A 19,718-nucleotide genomic window follows, 5' to 3' on the forward strand; every position below is an offset into this window, starting at 1 on the left:
ATGTTGAACTAACCTTATACTCCTGGGATGAATTCCAGTTGATAACAGTGTATCATCTTTTTCTTTATTTCTCTATTGGTTTGCTAGTATTTTCTTGAGTATTTTTGTGTCTATGTTCATGCAAGATATTGGTCTGCCATTTTCTCTTCTTATAAGGACTTTGTCATTGGTACCAGGGCTTCATAGAATGAGTTGAAAACTGCTTTCTCCTCTTTATTTTTTTCTGATTTTTGTGAATAATTGGTGTTAACTTCTTTAAAATTTGATAACTCAATAGTGATGCTATTGCTTCTGGTTCTGGGTTTTTCTCTCTAGGAAATTGTTTGATTTCTAATTTAATTCCTTTGTCATTATATTTCTATTCCAATTTTTACCTCTTCTTGGGGAAATTTTTATTGTCTATGTCTCTATTTCATCTCGTTTATCTATTTCTTAGATTACATTTGTCTATATTATTTGTGTATTAATATTTTCATTTCTCTAAAGTTAAAATGAATGCTCCATTTTTCATTCTTGGTTTTAATATTGAACCTTGACATCTACCTTCCAGTTAATAATCTTGAAAATTCCTGTGGTCCCCCATGGAAGGCTTGTTCTACTCCTGTGTGAATTCTTCCCTGAGTTCAGCCTGAACTTTCATTAGTAACAGTCATCTTTCCTTCATACAGATTCATCTTCCAAGTTCAGACTTAGCAGGTAGTGGGGGGTCGGGAGGTGTCAGTCACGTTAACCCTTCTCATTTCTTTGAAAACTCAATTTTTACATTGCCAATGATCTCACATTCTATCTACCTAGAGATACTAAAGGTAAAAATCATTTTCCTAGATCTCTTTCAGCTCTGTTAGGATTCCTGGAACAGGCCAAGTTCAGTAGTACTATATCAGATGTGCACACATCTTGGAGTATCCATTATGACAAAATACAAAATGCTCTTTCTGGGCTGCCATTACCCAAGATGTGAGGTTATATATTTGTGGCTTTGACCTCAAAGAACAAGAGATTTACCATATTGCCTTCATTCTCAACATCTGCTTTATCACAAATGCAAATCAAATAGAATATTGAAAGTTTCCTCAGTTCTGGATTTCCATGTGATCAGAAGATTCCAGCTGGGTGGTGGCTCAAATTCATCTTTTAATTATGACTTCACTTGTCAGTTTCCCATCTTAACTTGAGCATGACCCAATCTCGTATAAATTCCATAACAGTTTAATCCTCTGATGTCCTCAGTCTTTATTCCTAGCTTATAGGAGATTTATGCCCTTTGTGTGCTTGAATATCAAGTCTCTTTGTGGTCTTAGATATTAGAGATTAGTTTCCTTTTTTGCAATCTGGACTGCCCTTCCATGGCCATTTGAATAGCATACATTTGTACTTTTATCTATTGCTTCTGAGACCTGAGCCTCTATTAATGTCACATTGAGTCAATTATCATATTCATCACCCATCTTTGTTATCATCATCACTATCAATCATTTGCTCCTTACTCTGTTTCAGGCCCTGGGTACTTTACCAGAAGTAACATCAATTGCAGAAGCCCCTACCTCTATTAGATAACATGCATACCATGAGCTAAATTGTACAATGAGTGTGGAAAATGATCTTTAACTTTAGTATCTCTACATTTCTGCCTCTGTTATGTGGTCTTTTAGGAGAAGGTCAAAGAAAAGATGAAGGCAGAAATCATAGAAGTTCTTAAAAACAGCAAATTCCTTTCATGTCTACAGCACATTGTTATATATCATATTCTATTAGATTTTATGCCAGAAAGAAGTGTGCTTTCTGAAAATGTGTCAAGAGTATTTTCCAGACTACAAATCCAATATTATTATCAGCCAGAAATTCATTGTGAATCCCATCCTGCACAGATAGGAGATTAACATAGCTCAGCAAAACTCTGAATTTGACAGTTTTAGGGGTTGCAAGTTAATTTAAGAAACACATTATTTGATATATCAGAAAATTACATTTCAAGCCCTTGTGAGTCAGGTGCCTGAGGGATCAATATAACTGGTAGACAAGCAATTTAGAAACCATACCAAAAGCATCAAAATTTTACTGTGTTCTTACAACTATTAGCCCTTCTCCAAAGGTATGAATGCTGCCAAGGATGCTCCCCTGCTAGCATTACTTAGGTAGAGCTGGCTAATTGGTTAAGAAGCTTTGAGAATTCATAGACCTACTTGATCATTCAGGTTTTTGAAGAGTGGCAACACTGGACCAGACTCTAGGGATACAGTGATGAAAGAGACAGCCTCAGATCATGGAATCTAGTGGAGGAAAGAAACTGTATCTAAGAAAATGAACATGCAAAAAAATTGATGACAAATAGTGATAAGGCTATGTGGAGTTAATAAACAAGAAGCCTGAGAAAATATGGGGTGATCTAAGTTAGGGAAGCAGGACATTTAAGTGATAGGAAAGTGGATTACACATGGAAGAATCATTTGGGGTGAGTCTAAGAGAAAAGACCCCAAAAGATCACATGCAAATTAGCCACAGTGCCTAAAGCACCACAATTAGAAGTTTTAAAATTTGTATTAGGTTTTTGTTTTACATATCTAACTCACTGGAAATGATAGCCTATAAAACAGTTTCAAAATTATACTAAACAATTAAGATGGGAAGAAAGCTTTGTTGATGTTTTGGAAAGAGCACATGACTTAGAGTGAAATTCAGGTTTTCTATTTAACTGTATGAATTAATACACTGACTTAACCAACAATGCATATTATCATTGACATATTACTTTGTTTCCACATCATTAGTTCAGTTCAGTCGCTCAGTTGTGTCTGACTCTGCGACTCCATGAGCCGCAGCACACCAGGCCTCCCTGTCCATCACCAACTCCCGGAGTCCACCCAAACCCATGTCCACTGAGTCGGTACCTACAAGTAAAAAGCAAGGTAATTACATAATCAAATAAGATAGTAATTGTAAACATATAAATTATGAAGTATTAACGTAAGGTGGTAATACTGTTATTTTTAAATGACAGCTGAGAAAAGCCTAAAACATTCACAATTTTGCCCACTGCAATATCAACACAAATACGTCTAGCTTCATATATGACTGTTGTGGACAGGTAGTACACCACAAGTAGTATATTAGTGCAACACCAAGACATCTAGCTTCAGGTACAGTTGTTGTGGACTGGAGTAGTATTAGTAAGACTACAGTGGTAACTTCATTCACAGGCTCTGATTGACAGTTTCTCTGCAGAGAAGTTGTCGTTTAGTTGTTAAGTCATGTCGGACACCCTGGACTGTAGTCCACTTGGCTCCACTGTCCATGTGACTTCCCAAGCAAGAATACTGGTTATTGAAACGGGTTGCCATTTCTTTCTCCAGGGTATCTCTCGACCCAAGCATAGAACCCGTGTCTCCTGCATTGGCAGGTGGGTTCTTTACCACTGAGCCACCTGGGAAGCCCCTGTAGGGAACTAGTCACTGATTATTTCCTTCTTTAAAGATTTAACTGAGGTACTGTTATCTAGAAGTATTCTATCTCTGTTGGGAAGTTTTGCTTTAGTCATCCACATATAAAAGAAAATTTGAGTTGGTAAATGAGAGTCAGAGATAACATTTGTATAAAGTAACTTTCTTCCTTATACTTATCTACAGTGATGGTTTCTATTATATTGAAAGATATTTCTCAAGTACAAGAATATGTGAATACTTTCCATTGCTGCTGATTGTATCAAAGAGAGGCTGAGAAATGTATATTTAAGTCCTCAGCTAGATTGTGAATCTGGAAGGTATGTGTTAGCGTTAACACCTTTATGGCTCCAACTTTCACAATTCTTATGTTCTTCCTGTAGAAAAAACAAACAAATATATTATTAATAAGGATCTGAAACTCTTTCACACTGATGTATAAATGTCTGGTAAATTATCTTTGGTTGTAAGTCTGGAAATTGAGTTTCTTGCCCTGGTTTGAGATGACTTCCTCACCAAGTTGATTGCCCCCTCTAAACCTCTCTTTCCTCAAATATAAAACAAAGGAATTGTTTATCATGGTGATTTTTCAAATATACTAGAATTACACAGAGAGTTTGTGGACATATGGACCTACAGTTGCCAAAACCTTGGTCATAGAAATTGTGATTCAGTAGAACTGAGGTAGATCCCAGGTGATTCAAAGTTCAATTTGGATTCAAATTCAGATTCAAGTTCAGATTCAAAGTTCAACAGTTTGAAATTGCAAACCTAGATAGACTCCAAGGCTACTTCTAGCATGAAAATTCTAGAATTCAAAGATTTAACTGAGAAGTCTTCTGACATTAAATTATGATCACAGATATTTTTATGGTCCCATAAATAGCCAACTATCTATTAATGACAAAATAATAACTAATGCTTTATTGAGATCTTATTCTGTGCCTGAGACTCTGCTAAATCCTTTATATGTGTTTTCATGCAACCCTTGTAACAGTCCCAGGAAGTAGGAACCTCTACTATTCTTATTACAGAGATGGTAAATTTTAGAAACAGAAATACAGAAATGATAGTGTGGCAAATACCTTCAGAGTATTTGTTACCTATTGGGCATTATAACATTATATATTCTTAAAAATTACCTATATATTTATTTACAACACTATGGCTAGTACTATTATTATCATTATCCCTTCTTTATAGATGAGGAGTCCGAAGAACAGAGAGGCTAAGTAATTTGTACTGCTGCTGCTGCTGTTGCTGTCACTTCAGTTGTGTCCGACTCTGTGCAACCCCGTAGATAGCAGCCCACCAGGCTCCCTGTCCCTGGGATTCTTAGCAACCCCATAGACTGCAGGCCTACCAAGCTCCTCTGTCCATGGGATTTTCCAGGCAAGAGTACCAGAGTGGGTTGCCATTGCCTTCTCTGAATTTGTACTAAATTTGCACAACTATTAAGCGACAGTCTAGGGATTTACACACAGGCAGTCTGGCTCTAGAATACATACTTTTAATAAAAACAATTAATACATGCAGACATGTGTACTCAGAAATGTCTGGTAACCACCCCAAGTTTGTGTAGCAAATAAGAAGGTATCACTGAAATTAAATACTCACCTAATTTTATTTCAGAGCCCCTATACACAATTACTACTATATTAGAGATGCTTGGAAGCAATAAGCTCTACGAAGTTAGTGGTGGAATGTAGAAAATTCAAGGGTATTGAACTAGGAGTGCCATGTTTAGGAAGAGAGAGTATCTATAATCAAGCAATATGTCTGCAGAGACAGAAAATCACAAAAATAAGATAGAAACACTATGGCTGATTCATATCAATGTATGGCAAAACCCACTGAAATGTTGTGAAGTAATTAGCCTCCAACTAATAAAAAATAAAAAAAAGAAAAAAATAAGATAGAAACAGGTTGTGTTCTTTTAATTCTTATATCCCATCTCTTGAATTCTTTCTTATTCTATTTCCTCAAACATGCAGTTATTAAGAACAGAGCACAGCTGAAAGATTTCATCTCACATCTTCCTCTAATGCTGAATGGAGCAACTTTATAAAAGGACAATTTGGATTTTATTGAGTGTCTACTATGTGCCCAGCATCACATTATATTCATAGCTCTTCACTTTTTCGATTCAGAGTCATTTTACATAAAAATTACTAGGACCACAAATAGTTTTTGTTTATGTGGCTTACATAACAAACAACACTTATTATAATTTAAAAGGAAAGTCTTAAAAACATTTATTAATCCATGTGAAAAGAAAAATAAACTATTACATTATTCATAATATATTATGAAAATTAATCTTATTTTCCAAAACAAGCAATTACTTATTACTGAGAAAAATAGCATTTCTTAACATATTTGCAAATATATTTAATGTCTGGCTTAGCAGAATTCAGCTGGGTTTTCATATATGTTTATGCATTTAATTTATTATATCACATATATGTGGTCACTAGAAAATTCCATGGTACACTAGGTGGAGTGAAAGTAGTTTTGAACTTCTGAAAGAATATCTGGGACCACCAGAGACCCCTGAACCACACTTTGAGAGTAATTACAAAAGATATTGTCTGTCAATAATAATGGAAAGAATAAGTATTAAAATTACCATATAAAGAAATCTTAAAGTCAACAATAAAAAGAAAATGAAAAGATCAAAGGATTTGAAGAGCCATTTCTGATAAGAATGTATTTAGTTCAGTTCTGTTCAGTCACTCAATTGTGTCTGACTAGAGATCCCATGGACCACAGCAGGCCAGGCCTCCCTGTCCATCACCAACTCCTGGAATTTACTCAAATTCATGTCCATTGAGTTCATGATGCCATCCAACCATCTCATTCTCTGTCATCCACTTCTCCTCCTGCCCTCAATCTTTCCCAACATCAGGGTCTTTTCAAATGAGTCAGTTCTTCCCATCAGGTGGCCAAAGTATTGGAGTTTCAGCTTCAGCATCAGTCCCTCCATGAATATTCAGGACAGATTTCCTTTAGGATGGACCGGTTGGATCTCCTTGCAGTCCAAGAGACTCTCAAGAGTCTTCTCCAACACCACAGTACGAAAGCATCAATTCTTGGGCACTCAGCTTTCTTTATAGTCCAACTCTCACATCCATATGTGACTACTGGAAAAACCATAGGTCTGACTAGATGGACCTTTCTTAAACTAATGTCTCTGCTTTTTAACATGCTGTCTAGATTGGTCATAACTTTTCTGCCAAGGAGTAAGCGTCTTTTAATTTCATGGCTGCAATGATTTTGGAGCCCAAAACAAATAAATCTGTCACTGTTTCCACTGTTTCCCCATCTATTTGCCATGAAGTGATGGGACCAGATGCCATGATCTGTGTTTTCTGAATGTTGAGTTTTGAGCCAACTTTTTCACTCTCCTCTTTGACTTTCATCAAGAGGCTCTTTAGTTCTTCTTCACTTTCTGCCATAGGGTTGATGTCATCTGCATATCTGAGGTTATTGATATTTCTCCCAGCAATCTTGATTCCAGCTTGTGCTTCCTCCAGCCCAGCATTTCTCATTATATAGTCTGCATATAAGTTAAATAAGCAGGGTGATAATATACAGCCTTGAGGTACTCCTTTTCCTATTTGGAACCAGTCTGTTGTTCCATGTCCAGTTCTAACTGTTACTTCCTGACCTGCATACAGATTTCTCAAGAGGCAGGTCAGGTGGTCTGGTATTCCCATCTCTTTAAGAATTTTCCACAGTTTTTTTGTGATCCACACAGAAAAAGGCTTTGGCATAGTCAATAAAGCAGAAATAGATGTTTTTCTGGAACTCTCTTGCTTTTTTGATGATCCAGTGGATATTGGCAATTTGATTTCTCTGCCTTTTTTAAATCCAGATTGGACATCTGGACATTCACAGTTCATGTAATGTTGAAGCTTGGCTTGGAGAATTTTGAGATAGTTTGCTATCGTGTGAGATGAGTGCAATTGTGCAGTATTTTGAGCATTCTTTGGCATTGCCTTTCTTTGGGATTGGAATGAAAACTGACCTTTTCCAGTCCTGTGGCCACTGCTGAGTTTTCCAAAAATGTCTAGTAAGGGCATCAAAAGATGTTAAACATCATTACTTACTAGCAAAGTGCAGCTGAAAACTATAATGAGATAATCACTTCATGCTCATAAAATGTATAAAATTTAAAATGACAATAGTATTGGTATGTGTATGAAGGGACTGGAACCCTTATACATTGCTGGTAGTTTGTTTTCCAAAGTAGTTTCACCATTTTACCATTTAAGAATTCCTCAAAATATTAAACAGAGTTACAATGTTGCTGTTGTTCAGTTGCTCATTTGTGTCTGACTTGCCAGTCTTCCCTCTCCTTCACCATTTCCCGGAGCTTGCTCAAACTTATGTGCATTGAATCAGTGTTGCAATCCAACCATTTCATCCTCTGTCATCCCCTTCTTCTGCCGTCAATCTTTCCAGTATCAGGGTCTTTTCTGATGAGTTGGCTCTTCCCATCAGGTAGCCAAAGTACTGTAGTTTCAGCTTCAGCATCAGTCCTTCCAATGAATATTCAGGGTTGATTTCCTTTAGGACTGACTTTTTTGATCTCTTTGCAGTCCAAAGGCTTCTCAAGAGTCTTCACCAACACCACAGTTCAAAAGCATCAATTCTTTGGTGCTCAGCCTTTTTTATGGTCTAACTTTCACATCCATACATGACTACTGGAAAAACTACACCTTTGACTAGACAGAACTTTGTTGGCAAAGTAACGTCTCCGCTTTTTAACACACTGTCTAGGTTTGTCATTTTCCTTCAAGAAGCGACTGTCTTTTAATTTCACAACTGCAGGTCACCATCTGCAGTGATTTTTGAGCCCAAGAAAATAAAGTCTATTATTTTTTCCATTGCTTCCCCATCTATTTGCCATGAAATGAGGGTGCAGGATGACATGATCTTAGTTTTTTTTTTTAATTAATTTTTTAATTGAATGATAATTGCTTTACAGAATGTCATTGTTTACTGTCAAACCTCAACTAAGTCAGCCATAGGTATACATATAGCCCTCACTTTTGAATGTCCTTCCCATCTTCTTCCCAATCCCATCCCTCTAGGTTGATAGAGAGCCCCTGTTTGAGTTTCTTGAGCCACACAGCAAATTCCCGTTGGCTATCCATTTTACATATGGTAATGTAAGTTTCCATGTTACTCTTTCCTTACCTCTCACCCTCTTCTCCCCTCTCCCCATGTCCATAAATCTATTCTCTATGTCTGTTTCTCCGCTGCTGCCCTGTGAATAAGTTCTTCAGTACCATTTTTCTAGATTCTGTATACATGCATTAGAATATGATATTTATCTTTCTCTTTCTATCTTCACTCTATAATAGGTTCTAGGTTCATTCATCTCATTAGAACTGACTCAAATGTGTTCCTTTTAATGGCCGAGTAATATTCCATTGTGTATATGTACCACAACTTCTTTATCCATTCATCTGTCAATGGACGTCTAGGTTGCATCTATGTTCTAGCTATTGTAAATAGTGCTGCAGTGAACAATGGGATACATGTGTCTTTTTCAATTTTGGTTACCTCAGGGTATATGCATAGGAGTGGGATTTCTGGGTCATATGGTGCTTTTATTCCTAGTTTTTGAAGGAATCTCCATACCATCTTCCATAATGGCTGTATCAATTTATATTCCCACCAACAGTGAAAGAGCATTCCCATTTCTCCACACCATCTCCAGCATTTATTGTTTGTTGACTTTTTGATGATGGTCATTCTGACCAGTGTGAGGTGATATCTCATTGTAGTTTTAATTTACATTTCTCTAATAATGATCCATGTTGAGCATCTTTTCATGTGTTTGTTAGCCATCTGTATGTCTTCTTTGGAGAAATGTCTGTTTAAGTCTTTTTCCCATGTTTTGATTACATTGTTTATTTTTCTGGCATTGAGTTTCTCATCTTATATTTAGGTCTCTAATCCATTTTGAGTTATCTTTGTGTATGGTGTCAGGAAGTGTTCTTAATTCATTCATTTATATGTAGCTGTCCAGCACCATTTATTGAAGAAGCTGTCTCTACCCCATTGTATATTCTTGCCTCCTTTGTCAAAAATAAGGAACCCATAGGCACAGGGACTGAGCTACGCTTGGAGAAAGCTAGAAGGGGCCTGGAGATGTGTTTGAGACAAAGCATCTTGGAGATGAAAGGTTCCAAGGTCTCAGGAGGTCAACATGGGGTGGGACATCAGGAGGCAGCCCTCACAAGTGACAGATAGGGAGGGTACATATGTTGAGCAATGCCTCTTCTGGAGACACCTGGATAGTCACAGGCAAGTCTGACTCAGTATCTTGTGATATTATATTAGGTTTTCATATATATATATATATTGCCAAATGTGAATATCACTTACTAAGAACCTACACATTCATAAATTTTTATGAACATCAAATTTGATCTTGAGAGTGTTCTAGATTTAGGGAATATTGTTAGTTTTTGTTCAGTCACTAAGTCATGTCCGATTCTTCACAACTCCATAGAGTGCAACATGCCAGGCTTCTCTGTCCTTCACTATCTCTTGGAGTTTGCTCAAACTCATGTCCATTGAGTTGGTGATATCATCCAATCATCTCATCCTCTGTCACCCTCTTCTCCTCCTCTTTCCAATCTTTCCCAGCATTAGAGTCTTTTCTAATGAGTTGGCTCTTCACATCAGGTGGCCAAAACTGGAGCTTCAGCATCAGTTCTTCCAATGAATATTTCCTGTAGGATTCACTGGTTTGATCTCCTTGCAGTCCAAGGGACTCTTAAGAGTCTTCTCTAGCATCATAGTTTGAAATCATCAATTTTTCAGTGCTCAGCCTTCTTTATGATCCAACTCTCACATCCATACATGATGACTGGAAAAACCATAACTTTGAATAGATGGACCTTTGTCAGCAAAGAAATGTCTCTGCATTTTAAGATGCTGTCTAGGTTCATCATAGCTTTTCTTCCAAGGTGTAAGTGTCTTTTAATCTCATGGCTATAGTCACCATCTGCAGTGATTTTGGAGCCTAAGAAAATAAAATCTTCACTCTTTCCACATTATCTTCATCTATATGGCATGAAGTGTTAGAACCAGATGCCGTGATACTAAGTTTTGAATGTTGAGTTTTAAGTCCGCTTTTTCACTCTCTTGATGAGCCTCTTTCACGCTCACCAAGAGGCTCTTGGGGGAATATAGCAGTGAACAGACATATAAAATCTCTCAAGTAACTTATATTGTAACTATAAAACACAGATAATAAATACATATAAAACAAACATGATAATATCATTAAGAAAAAGAAATGCAAAAAACCAAACTGGCTATCTGAGGAGGCCTTACAAATAGCTGTGAAAAGAAGAGAAGCAAAAAGCAAAGGACAAAGGGAAAGATAGACCCATTGGAATGCAGAGTTCCAAAGAATAGCAAGGACAGATAAGAAAACCTTCTTCAATGATCAATGCAGAGAAATAGAGGAAAACAATAGAATGGAAAAGACTAGAGATCTCTTCAAGAAAATTAGAGATACCAAGGGAACATTTCATGCAAAGATGGGCTCAATAAAGGGCAGAAATGGTATGAACCTAACAGAAGCAAAAGATATGAAGAAGAGGTGGCAAGAATACACAGAAGCACTGTACAAAAAAGATCTTCACGACCCAGATAATCATGATGGTTTGATCACTCACACTCACCTGGAACCAGACATCCTGGAATGTGAAGTTAAGTGGGCCTTAGGAAGCATCACTATGAACAAAGCTAGTGGAGGTGATGGAATTCCAGTTGAGCTATCTCAAATCCTAAAAGATGATGCTGTGAAAGTGCTGCACTCAATATGTCAGCAAATTTGGAAGACTCAGCAGTGGCCACAGGACTGGAAAAGGTCAGTTTTCATTCCAATCCCAAAGAAAGGCAATGCCAGAGAATGCTCAAACTACTGCACAATTGCACTCATCTCACACGCTAGTAAAGTAATGCTCAAAATTCTCCAAGCCAGGCTTCAGCAATACGTGAACCGTGAGCTTCCAAATGTTCAAGCTGGTTTTAGAAAAGGCAGAGGAATCAGATCAAATTACCAACATCCTATGGATCATCAAAAAAGCAAGAGAGTTCCAGAAAAACATCTATTTCTGCTTTATTGACTACACCAAAGCGTTCGACTGTATGGATCACAATAAACTGTGGAGAATTCTGAAAGAGATGGAAATACCAGACCACCTGACCTGCCTCTTGAGAAATCTGTATGCAGGTCAGGAAGCAACAGTTAGAACTGGACATGGAACAATAGACTGGTTCCAAATAGGAAAAGGAGTACCTCAAGGCTGTATATTGTCACCCTGCTAATTTAACCTATATGCAGAGTACAAAATGAGAAATGCTGGGCTGGAGGAAGCACATGCTGGAATCAAGATTGCCAGGAGAAATATCAATAACCTCAGATATGCAGATGACACCACCCTTATGGCAGAAAGTGAAGAGGAACTAAAGAGCCTCTTGATGAAAGTGAAAGAGGAGAGTGAAAAAGTTGGCTTAAAGCTCAACATTCAGAAAACTAAGATCATGACATCCGGTCCCATCACTTCATTGCAAATAGATGGGGAAACAGTGATGGGGGGGGGGGGGCTCCAAAATCACTGCAGATGGTGACTGCAGTCATGAAATTAAAAGACGCTTACTCCTTGGAAGGAAAGTTATGACCAACCTAGACAGCATATTAAAAAGCAGAGACATTACTTTGCCTATAAAGGTCCATCTAGCCAAGGCTATGGTTTTTCCAGTAGTCATGTATGGATGTGAAAGTTGGACTATAAGGAAAGCTGAGCACCAAAGAATTGACGCTTTTGAACTGTGGTGTTGGAGAAGACTCTTGAGAGTCCCTTGGACTGCAAGGAGATCCAACCAGTCCATCCTAAAGGATATCAGTTCTGGGTGTTCATTAGAAGGACTGGTGTTGAAGCTGAAACTCCAATACTTTGGCCACCTGATGGGAAGAGCTGACTCATTCGTAAAGACCCTGATGTGGGAAAGATTGAGGGCAGGTGGAGAAGGGGATGGCCAAGGATGAGATGGTTGGATGGCATCACCTACTCAATGGACATGGGTTTGGGCAGACTCCAGGAGTTGGTGATGGACAGGGAGGCCTGGCATGCTGTGGTTCATGGGGTCACAGAGTCAGACATGACTGAGCCACTGAACTTAACTGAACTGAAATAACAAAGACTAGTTCATAAGTCAAGAAGTGGTACTGACTGAGGGAAGGAAAGGTGTCCCTTTAGCTATGATGATGAGCAAAAGCTTCCATGATGGGATGATAGTTAACTAAGGTGATTTTTAATCTAAAAACAAGGAGTAAGCTTTGTGAACAGGTTAAGGAAGGATTCTCCAGAAAGAAGAGCAAGTTGAAAAGATTGAGATGGAAAAGAAGTTGGTGTCTTGTGTAAAACATATAGGGGAAAGGGCTGGAATTAAGCGTACAATATTCAGAATAAAACAAAATGCCATTGAACAGGCAATCAGGGGCTTCATTGCATAGAGCATTGTGGGTTATGATTTATGCTTTCTGAAAAGCTAACATTATACAAATCAGATTCTACAGAACAAAAATGGAAACAGATGGACTGATTCAGAGGCTGTTGCAACAGTTCAGGCGAGAGGTCATGGTGGGTTAGCCTTGAAAGTAAATAGATTGAGAATATACTTTGAAGACATAGCCAATAAGACTTGCAAATGAATTTGATATGAAGGCAGAATAGGGGTGGTTTGACGTAGACATGAATCAAGGACGATTTCTAGATCTTTGGCTTAAACATTTGGTACATAGTGAAACTTGTTACTGAAATGAGGACTGTCAAAAGCAGGTTTAGGAGGAAGGTAACAAATGTTCTATTTTCAGTGTTGTAAGTTTGGATGTGTTAAGCTCCCAAGTGGAAATGTCAAGTAGATTGTCAAATATATATTTGGTCCTCAGGGAGAAAGTCAAGACTGGGGGTAAAAAAAAAAAAAAAATGCATTTGTCATCATATAATTTCATTTGCTTTTATCTGGTGACATTATTCTATTTGAAAAATATTTGGCTTGTTTATCTAAGGCCCCAATTACTGAATGTTTAAAGGTTCTAATGGACCCTTCAGTTTCCCAGGCTACAACTGAACACAGGCGAGGATGGGGTGCCCTCTGCTGGAAAATCGACAAGCACACTGGGGTACAGACATGCTAAAATAGGGGTTAAACACTTCACCAACAGGTTATAGGAGGGACGGCCCCAGGAAAATAATACATGAATTGGGCAAGATGTTAAGGAGAAACATGGAATGGGGGGTAACTGGTACAAAGTGGAGAATGCATGTTGTTTAATAAAAATGATGTTTAATTCTAGCTGAAAGTTATATGAAGAATGCAGGCCTGGTTTTGAGAGAGATGATTTTATATACTAATAAAATTTTTTTCTAATTTGTAAATATTGGTTGCTAATCATATTACAACACCAGTTAAAATTATGCAATAATAGATGTCTGTGGATAAGATTGATGGACAAGAGCAATGTCAATATCCTGGTTGTAATACTTCATTATTGTTTCACAAGATGTGATGATTAGGGAGACCTGGGTTAAGGGTACACAGGATCTCTCTCTTATCTATCACAGTTGCATAGGAGTTTATTATTAAACCAAAATAGTTTAGTTTTCAAAATCTATTAATTTTTCTGTCAATCAAACTCAGCCCAAAGAGTACTAGTTTCCAGCTTTTAAGGAAAGAGGATATACAAAGTGGTGCAGTTTGAAAAGGTAGCCCCTGAAATCCTGCTATGAAAGAAGTGGGGTGTTTGCTGGCCTGATTATCAACTCAAATCCTAGGCGCATCTCTTATGAGAAATGGAGCTCTGGTTCCTTGCTCCCAAGCACTAATGCTGGTTCCACTTCTTGGGGCCAAGTGGGCACAATATGGGCAATGTGTGGGGGTGGGGGTGGTTGCTAAAATGTAATACTAAATTCTGAGAAATTATATACTGCTCTCTGGTCCTTACCTGCCAATCTTTGAAACAATGCCTTGTGTATTTCCTCAGAGTGGAATTTATGAGGAAGGAAATATAGTGAAAGGGAATTTTTTTTTAATTTCTATGTGATTTGGAAAAAAATAAAGAATAAATACACCTCCTTCACAACTTTAAACACTTTTGAATCTTTCTGAAATTCCTGTTAATTTTGGGGTGAGTGAGTTTTTTTACTTCTACATACTCAATGTAATCATCAATTTTCCGTCAAGGTATCGTATGAAATGCACAGCAGTCTTAAAACTCCCGATCTACCTAGTACATTTACTTTGTTTCCAAAGTGGTTTTTTGATTGCTTTTGAAAAAATACAATACAATATTGTCCCTAATGTTTACAGCCACCTTTTTGAAACTATATTCAGAAGTCAAGTTTAGAAACACCCACTTATGCCATAGGGAGTTTTATCTTTGCCGAACACCAGTATGCATGTTTCAAAAAGTACTCTTCCAGCAGAAAGTTTAATTATGAAGCCATTAAGTATTATTTCTGAACTTCCATCTTATCCCTGCTGTGTTCCCAAATCATTTTGACTCCAGGAATGTACAAATCTTAGTTTCAATAAATTCAGAGAATAGACATTTGGGCCTTTAAGACCTTGGGGAATAATAGTGAATGCATTAACTGCTCTGTAACATGTAATTATGTATCCACAATTCCATTTCCTTTGGTCTTTCATCAAAAGCTGATGAGAGGCAACTGTCAGTAGGAGAAGACTGCTTACTTGAGTGGTATATCTATTATTTACACAGTAATAGTGTCAAAGAGTTCTAAACTAACACAAATGCTTTATTTTAACTGAAGGGAAACACTGTACCAGTTTAATAACGATAAATTAATAGCGTTGAATCCTCCTGGATTTTCATTTTTAAAGACAGAAAATGACAGATTTGGGAAGATATCAATAGCAGAGCAAAATCTGAAGTAATGAAAGAACAGTTGCTAAAGAAGGGGTCACCTGCCTTTACCATCAGTCTATTTAAAAACTCACATTTAAAAACCATGTGAGATGCACAAAGAAAATTTCTCCTGATACTGTGTCCCTACTCCTTTTGGCCTCTTAGTGTTGTGACAATACCAGGGAGACAGAGGCTAGTTTGACTTTCAGAACCCTGTGCAATTTTATTGAGCTCAGTTACTGGTGTAGATGTTGTTACCACAGAAAGAGGTTTTTGCCAGTGGCTCAGTGGGTAAAAGAATCTGCCTGCAATGCAGGAGACGTGGGTTTGATCCCTGGGTCAGGAAGATCCCCTGAGAAAGACATAACAACCCACTCCACTATTCTTGCCCAAAAAATCCCATGGACAGAGGAGCCTGGCAGCCTACAGTCCAAGGGATCACAAAGAGTCAGACACACCTGAGCACACACACATACATCTACTTATACATGTATCACAGAAATAGGTGTTGTATATTTTTTAGTCTATATATTTATATATATTTACTAATTAAATTAATTAAATCTTAGAGCAAAGTGATATTGTGGTGGTGGCTGTTTGCATTTGCTGTTCCCTTGGCCTAGACCACAACTCTCTCAAATTGTTGCATGACGGGTTTCTTTTCACTCTCAGGTCTTTGCTTGAATTATGCTTTTTCAAAGAGATCACACACAGACACACAGTATACGTTCCGTTACCTTGTTTTACTTCGCACTTTATCTATCTCTATCTGAAGTTGTCTCTACCTGAGATTAAATCACATAATATTTTGTTATCCATCTATTGTCTGTTTCCCCATTATTTTTCCCTTTATCTGTTTTATTCACTGTGTCTCTCCAGAACTCATACACTTGTTGCTTAATGGTGTTAAATAGAATGAATTAACAGGAAAAGCCAAATAAGCCTATATATGTTTAAATCCACTTAATTTTGATGGGAGGTGGGGACTGATAAAGCTTGAGCTTAAAGAAAATGTAACAGAGGGAATGGATTTCTGTTTTAAATGAGACATGGGCTATAATTGCTCTCTCAAATAATAGCTGTGATTTGAAAATGAGTTATCTCTTTTATATCAGGTTTCATATCTTCAAAAATGGCCAAACTCTCAAGTGACTGCAACTGTTGGCCAAAGAGTTTTTGGTTAGGATGCTGTTACACAACCTGTCAAGGGTCAGGACATAAATGAGAACCTTCTTCAACCTATGCATAAATCCAGGCATGACTATGAGAACTCAGTTTATACAAGTATATGCAGAAAACTGACCAGAGAAGTTACAGGCCTATCCGAAATTCTCTGTGGCTACGAACTTGAAACAGAAAAGAAAAGCTCTCTAGAAGAACTGTCATGGGAAGTTCATTCAACTGTAGAAAGATGAGAATTTTTTTCCCATATCCAAAGAGAAATTTGCTGGGTTTTGTTTTAGGTTCACAAGTCAGTGATGTTTAGAATTTTCAAAGCAATTTTCCCTCTTATCTGATAAATAAGAAGGCCTGAACTAAGGTAGAGTAATGGGTATGCCAACAAAGAATTTTTAATTATTCATTCATCTGCTTAGATTCATTAATGCTAAACAAGTATGTACTCAAAGAGAATTATGCCCATAATTTCAGACTCTTGCTGGGACAATCTGGGGACTCATTAAGGAAGCATAACCGAATTGAGTCATTTCTCCCTAAAAAATGGTGGAGTGGTTGTGCTCAAATGGCATTTATATTCAGTGATACAGAATTAATGGCAGTGCCACTGTTCATAAGGAGATAGCAGTATATCACTAGTCCCAAGTATTGATTTGTTATTGTTGTTTAGTCACCAAGTCGTGTCCAACTCTTTGCAACCCCATGGACTGTAGCCCTCCAGGCTCCTCTGTCCATGGGATTTCCCTGGCAAGAATACTGGAGTGGGTTGCCATTTCCTTCTCCAGGGGATTTTTCCAGATCAGGGATTGAACCTGATGCTCCTGAATTAGCAGGTGAATTCTTTACCACTGAGCCACTGGGGAAACCCAGTTCCAAGTACTGATATTTTTAGCATTTATAATCGAGCTATGTTTGAGTAGAAATACAACTTCTAGTGAGTAACAAAGAAGAAAATAAATATGTTTTGGAGTTGCACTTATGAATAAAAACTGGTTTTCTCCTAAGCTAAGTATATTTAGCTTTAGATCTGTGTATCTAAAGTCACAGTTCTTTCTGGCTCCCACGTCTCTTCCCTGCTTGAAGCTGCCATTTGACACTCTAAGGCCATTTGTTTTAGGATATAGAGAGCAGGAGGCTTTTACCTACGAAAAATGAAAACAGGACTCCCAATTCTTGCCCAGTATTTTCACCAATGCTAGGCAGAATGAGCAATAATGCAACACAAAACTTTATTATATTATTGTTATCCTTTAGCTTTGTGAAAAGGTAACCATTGGGTTGTTACAATTACAGAGAACATTTCTTGCTTCACTGCTCTGTGTTGAGCTGATTTGACTGGAGTAAGGTGTTTACATTTTCTTCTTCGGATAATGATTCAAGAAAGTAATCCTATTGACTCTATATATTACAAAGTAAAAGTGATTATTTTAGGGTCTGTGAAATTCCAGACAGTGATATCCAGGTGTAGCCCACAATGCATACCAAATCTCTTCTCTCTTTGCCCTGAATGAGGGACTTTTGTAATTTTTTCAAATATTTTTGTGTTAGTACACATTTCCTAATTTTTTGCACATGCAATTGAAAGCATTTCCATTTCAGTTTGCAGTTATGAAATGAACTCTTTTTTTTTTTTTTTGAAATGAACTCTTGAAGAACACACCCAGAGATTATATTATAATAATCTAATTGTCTGTTAATGTAGGAATTGACATGAGATAAATTTAAGAATAATAACTACTGCAAGGAAAAGAGATTAGCTTTATAAACTCATAAAAGTAAGACAAATTCATGTCAAGTAAGTGTTTTTCCCAATTACTTTTGCTTTTTACTAAAAAATAATTGATTATTCTTCCCTTGATATGTTAAATGTTCTATTTTTCAGTAGGATAAGCTAACTTCATATAGAATAAGAACAAATTAGGTTTTAGACACAGAGTTGAGAAAACTTCAGCAAACACTGATCCTAGACTGGTAATTGCTTCAAGTAGCTATCTCCTTTAGTTACAGTGAAGCTTTTATCATTGTTAAGGAAGATAAAATATATTTCTAAAATCCTGAGTGAATGTAGGAAAAAGCTCAGCTTTAACTAACACCGTGCTTTTAGTTCCTTTAAAGAATTATAGGACTACAAGATGATAGATTTTGTGTGCACTTTGCCAGTGTAAAACTCTTCTGTTTTTGACTCAACTTTCTTGCAGAATCCAGGGAAAATAAATGGTTTTCAATAATGACAGCTAGGGAATCATCAAAGGTTAACCCACTTTTTCCTTAAAACTAGTTAATAGACACCAAAAGAAAAACATGTGGATAGAGAATTTAAAAAGTAATAATTGAAAAAGCAAGACAAGTCTCAGTCAACTCTCCTCCTCCAAGGTTAGCAGATAAAATAAAATTGAATTGAAAGAGGAAATTCTACCCACAGATTTTGGACAACACATTGAGCTTAGGGAGATAACACTTAAATCTCTGCACATGTGGTGGCCTCTACAGTTAGTTACAGATTTCTGGGCCTGGAACTGCAAGTTAATAGACTGTGAAAGGAAAGAATAACCATGAGATGAGACAGCTGATGCATCAGCAGCTATCAGGATTGAAAATAAGGAATAACTATTCCCTCTTACTTCCTAGGATGCTATAAGCCTTCAGATTTCAAAAGAGAGCAAATTTACGGTGACAGTATAGATGGAAGAAGAGAGATTTCTAAGAGCAATTTCTATGACATCCTTCATTTAAACAGGGACTTTGGAAGAGCAGAAAAGGATGCTAGAGGTGACACAGTATTTTGGTTTCAGTTTTTTAATGCTTTGGAGACAGCTTTATTTCTCTTTGAGGTGTTAACTGAAATATTACCTTTCTATTTAAAAAAAAATTAATTGAAGTATAGTTGATTTACAATGTAGTATTGATTTCAGGTGTGTAGCAAAGTGATTCAAATACATATTCTCTTTTCAGGCTCTTTTTCCTTATAGGTTATTATAAGATATTGAGTACAGATCCCTGTGCTATACAGTAGGTCCTTGTTGTTTATCTATTTTATGTATAGTAGAGTGTATCTGTTAATCTCAAACTCCAAATTCATACTTGCCCAAATATTACCTTTCTAAATACAGGACAATTCAGTTTAGATTTTTTTAAAAAGT

Source organism: Cervus elaphus, chromosome 25, assembly GCF_910594005.1.
Source record: "Cervus elaphus chromosome 25, mCerEla1.1, whole genome shotgun sequence".
NCBI classification, from domain to species: domain Eukaryota; kingdom Metazoa; phylum Chordata; class Mammalia; order Artiodactyla; family Cervidae; genus Cervus; species Cervus elaphus.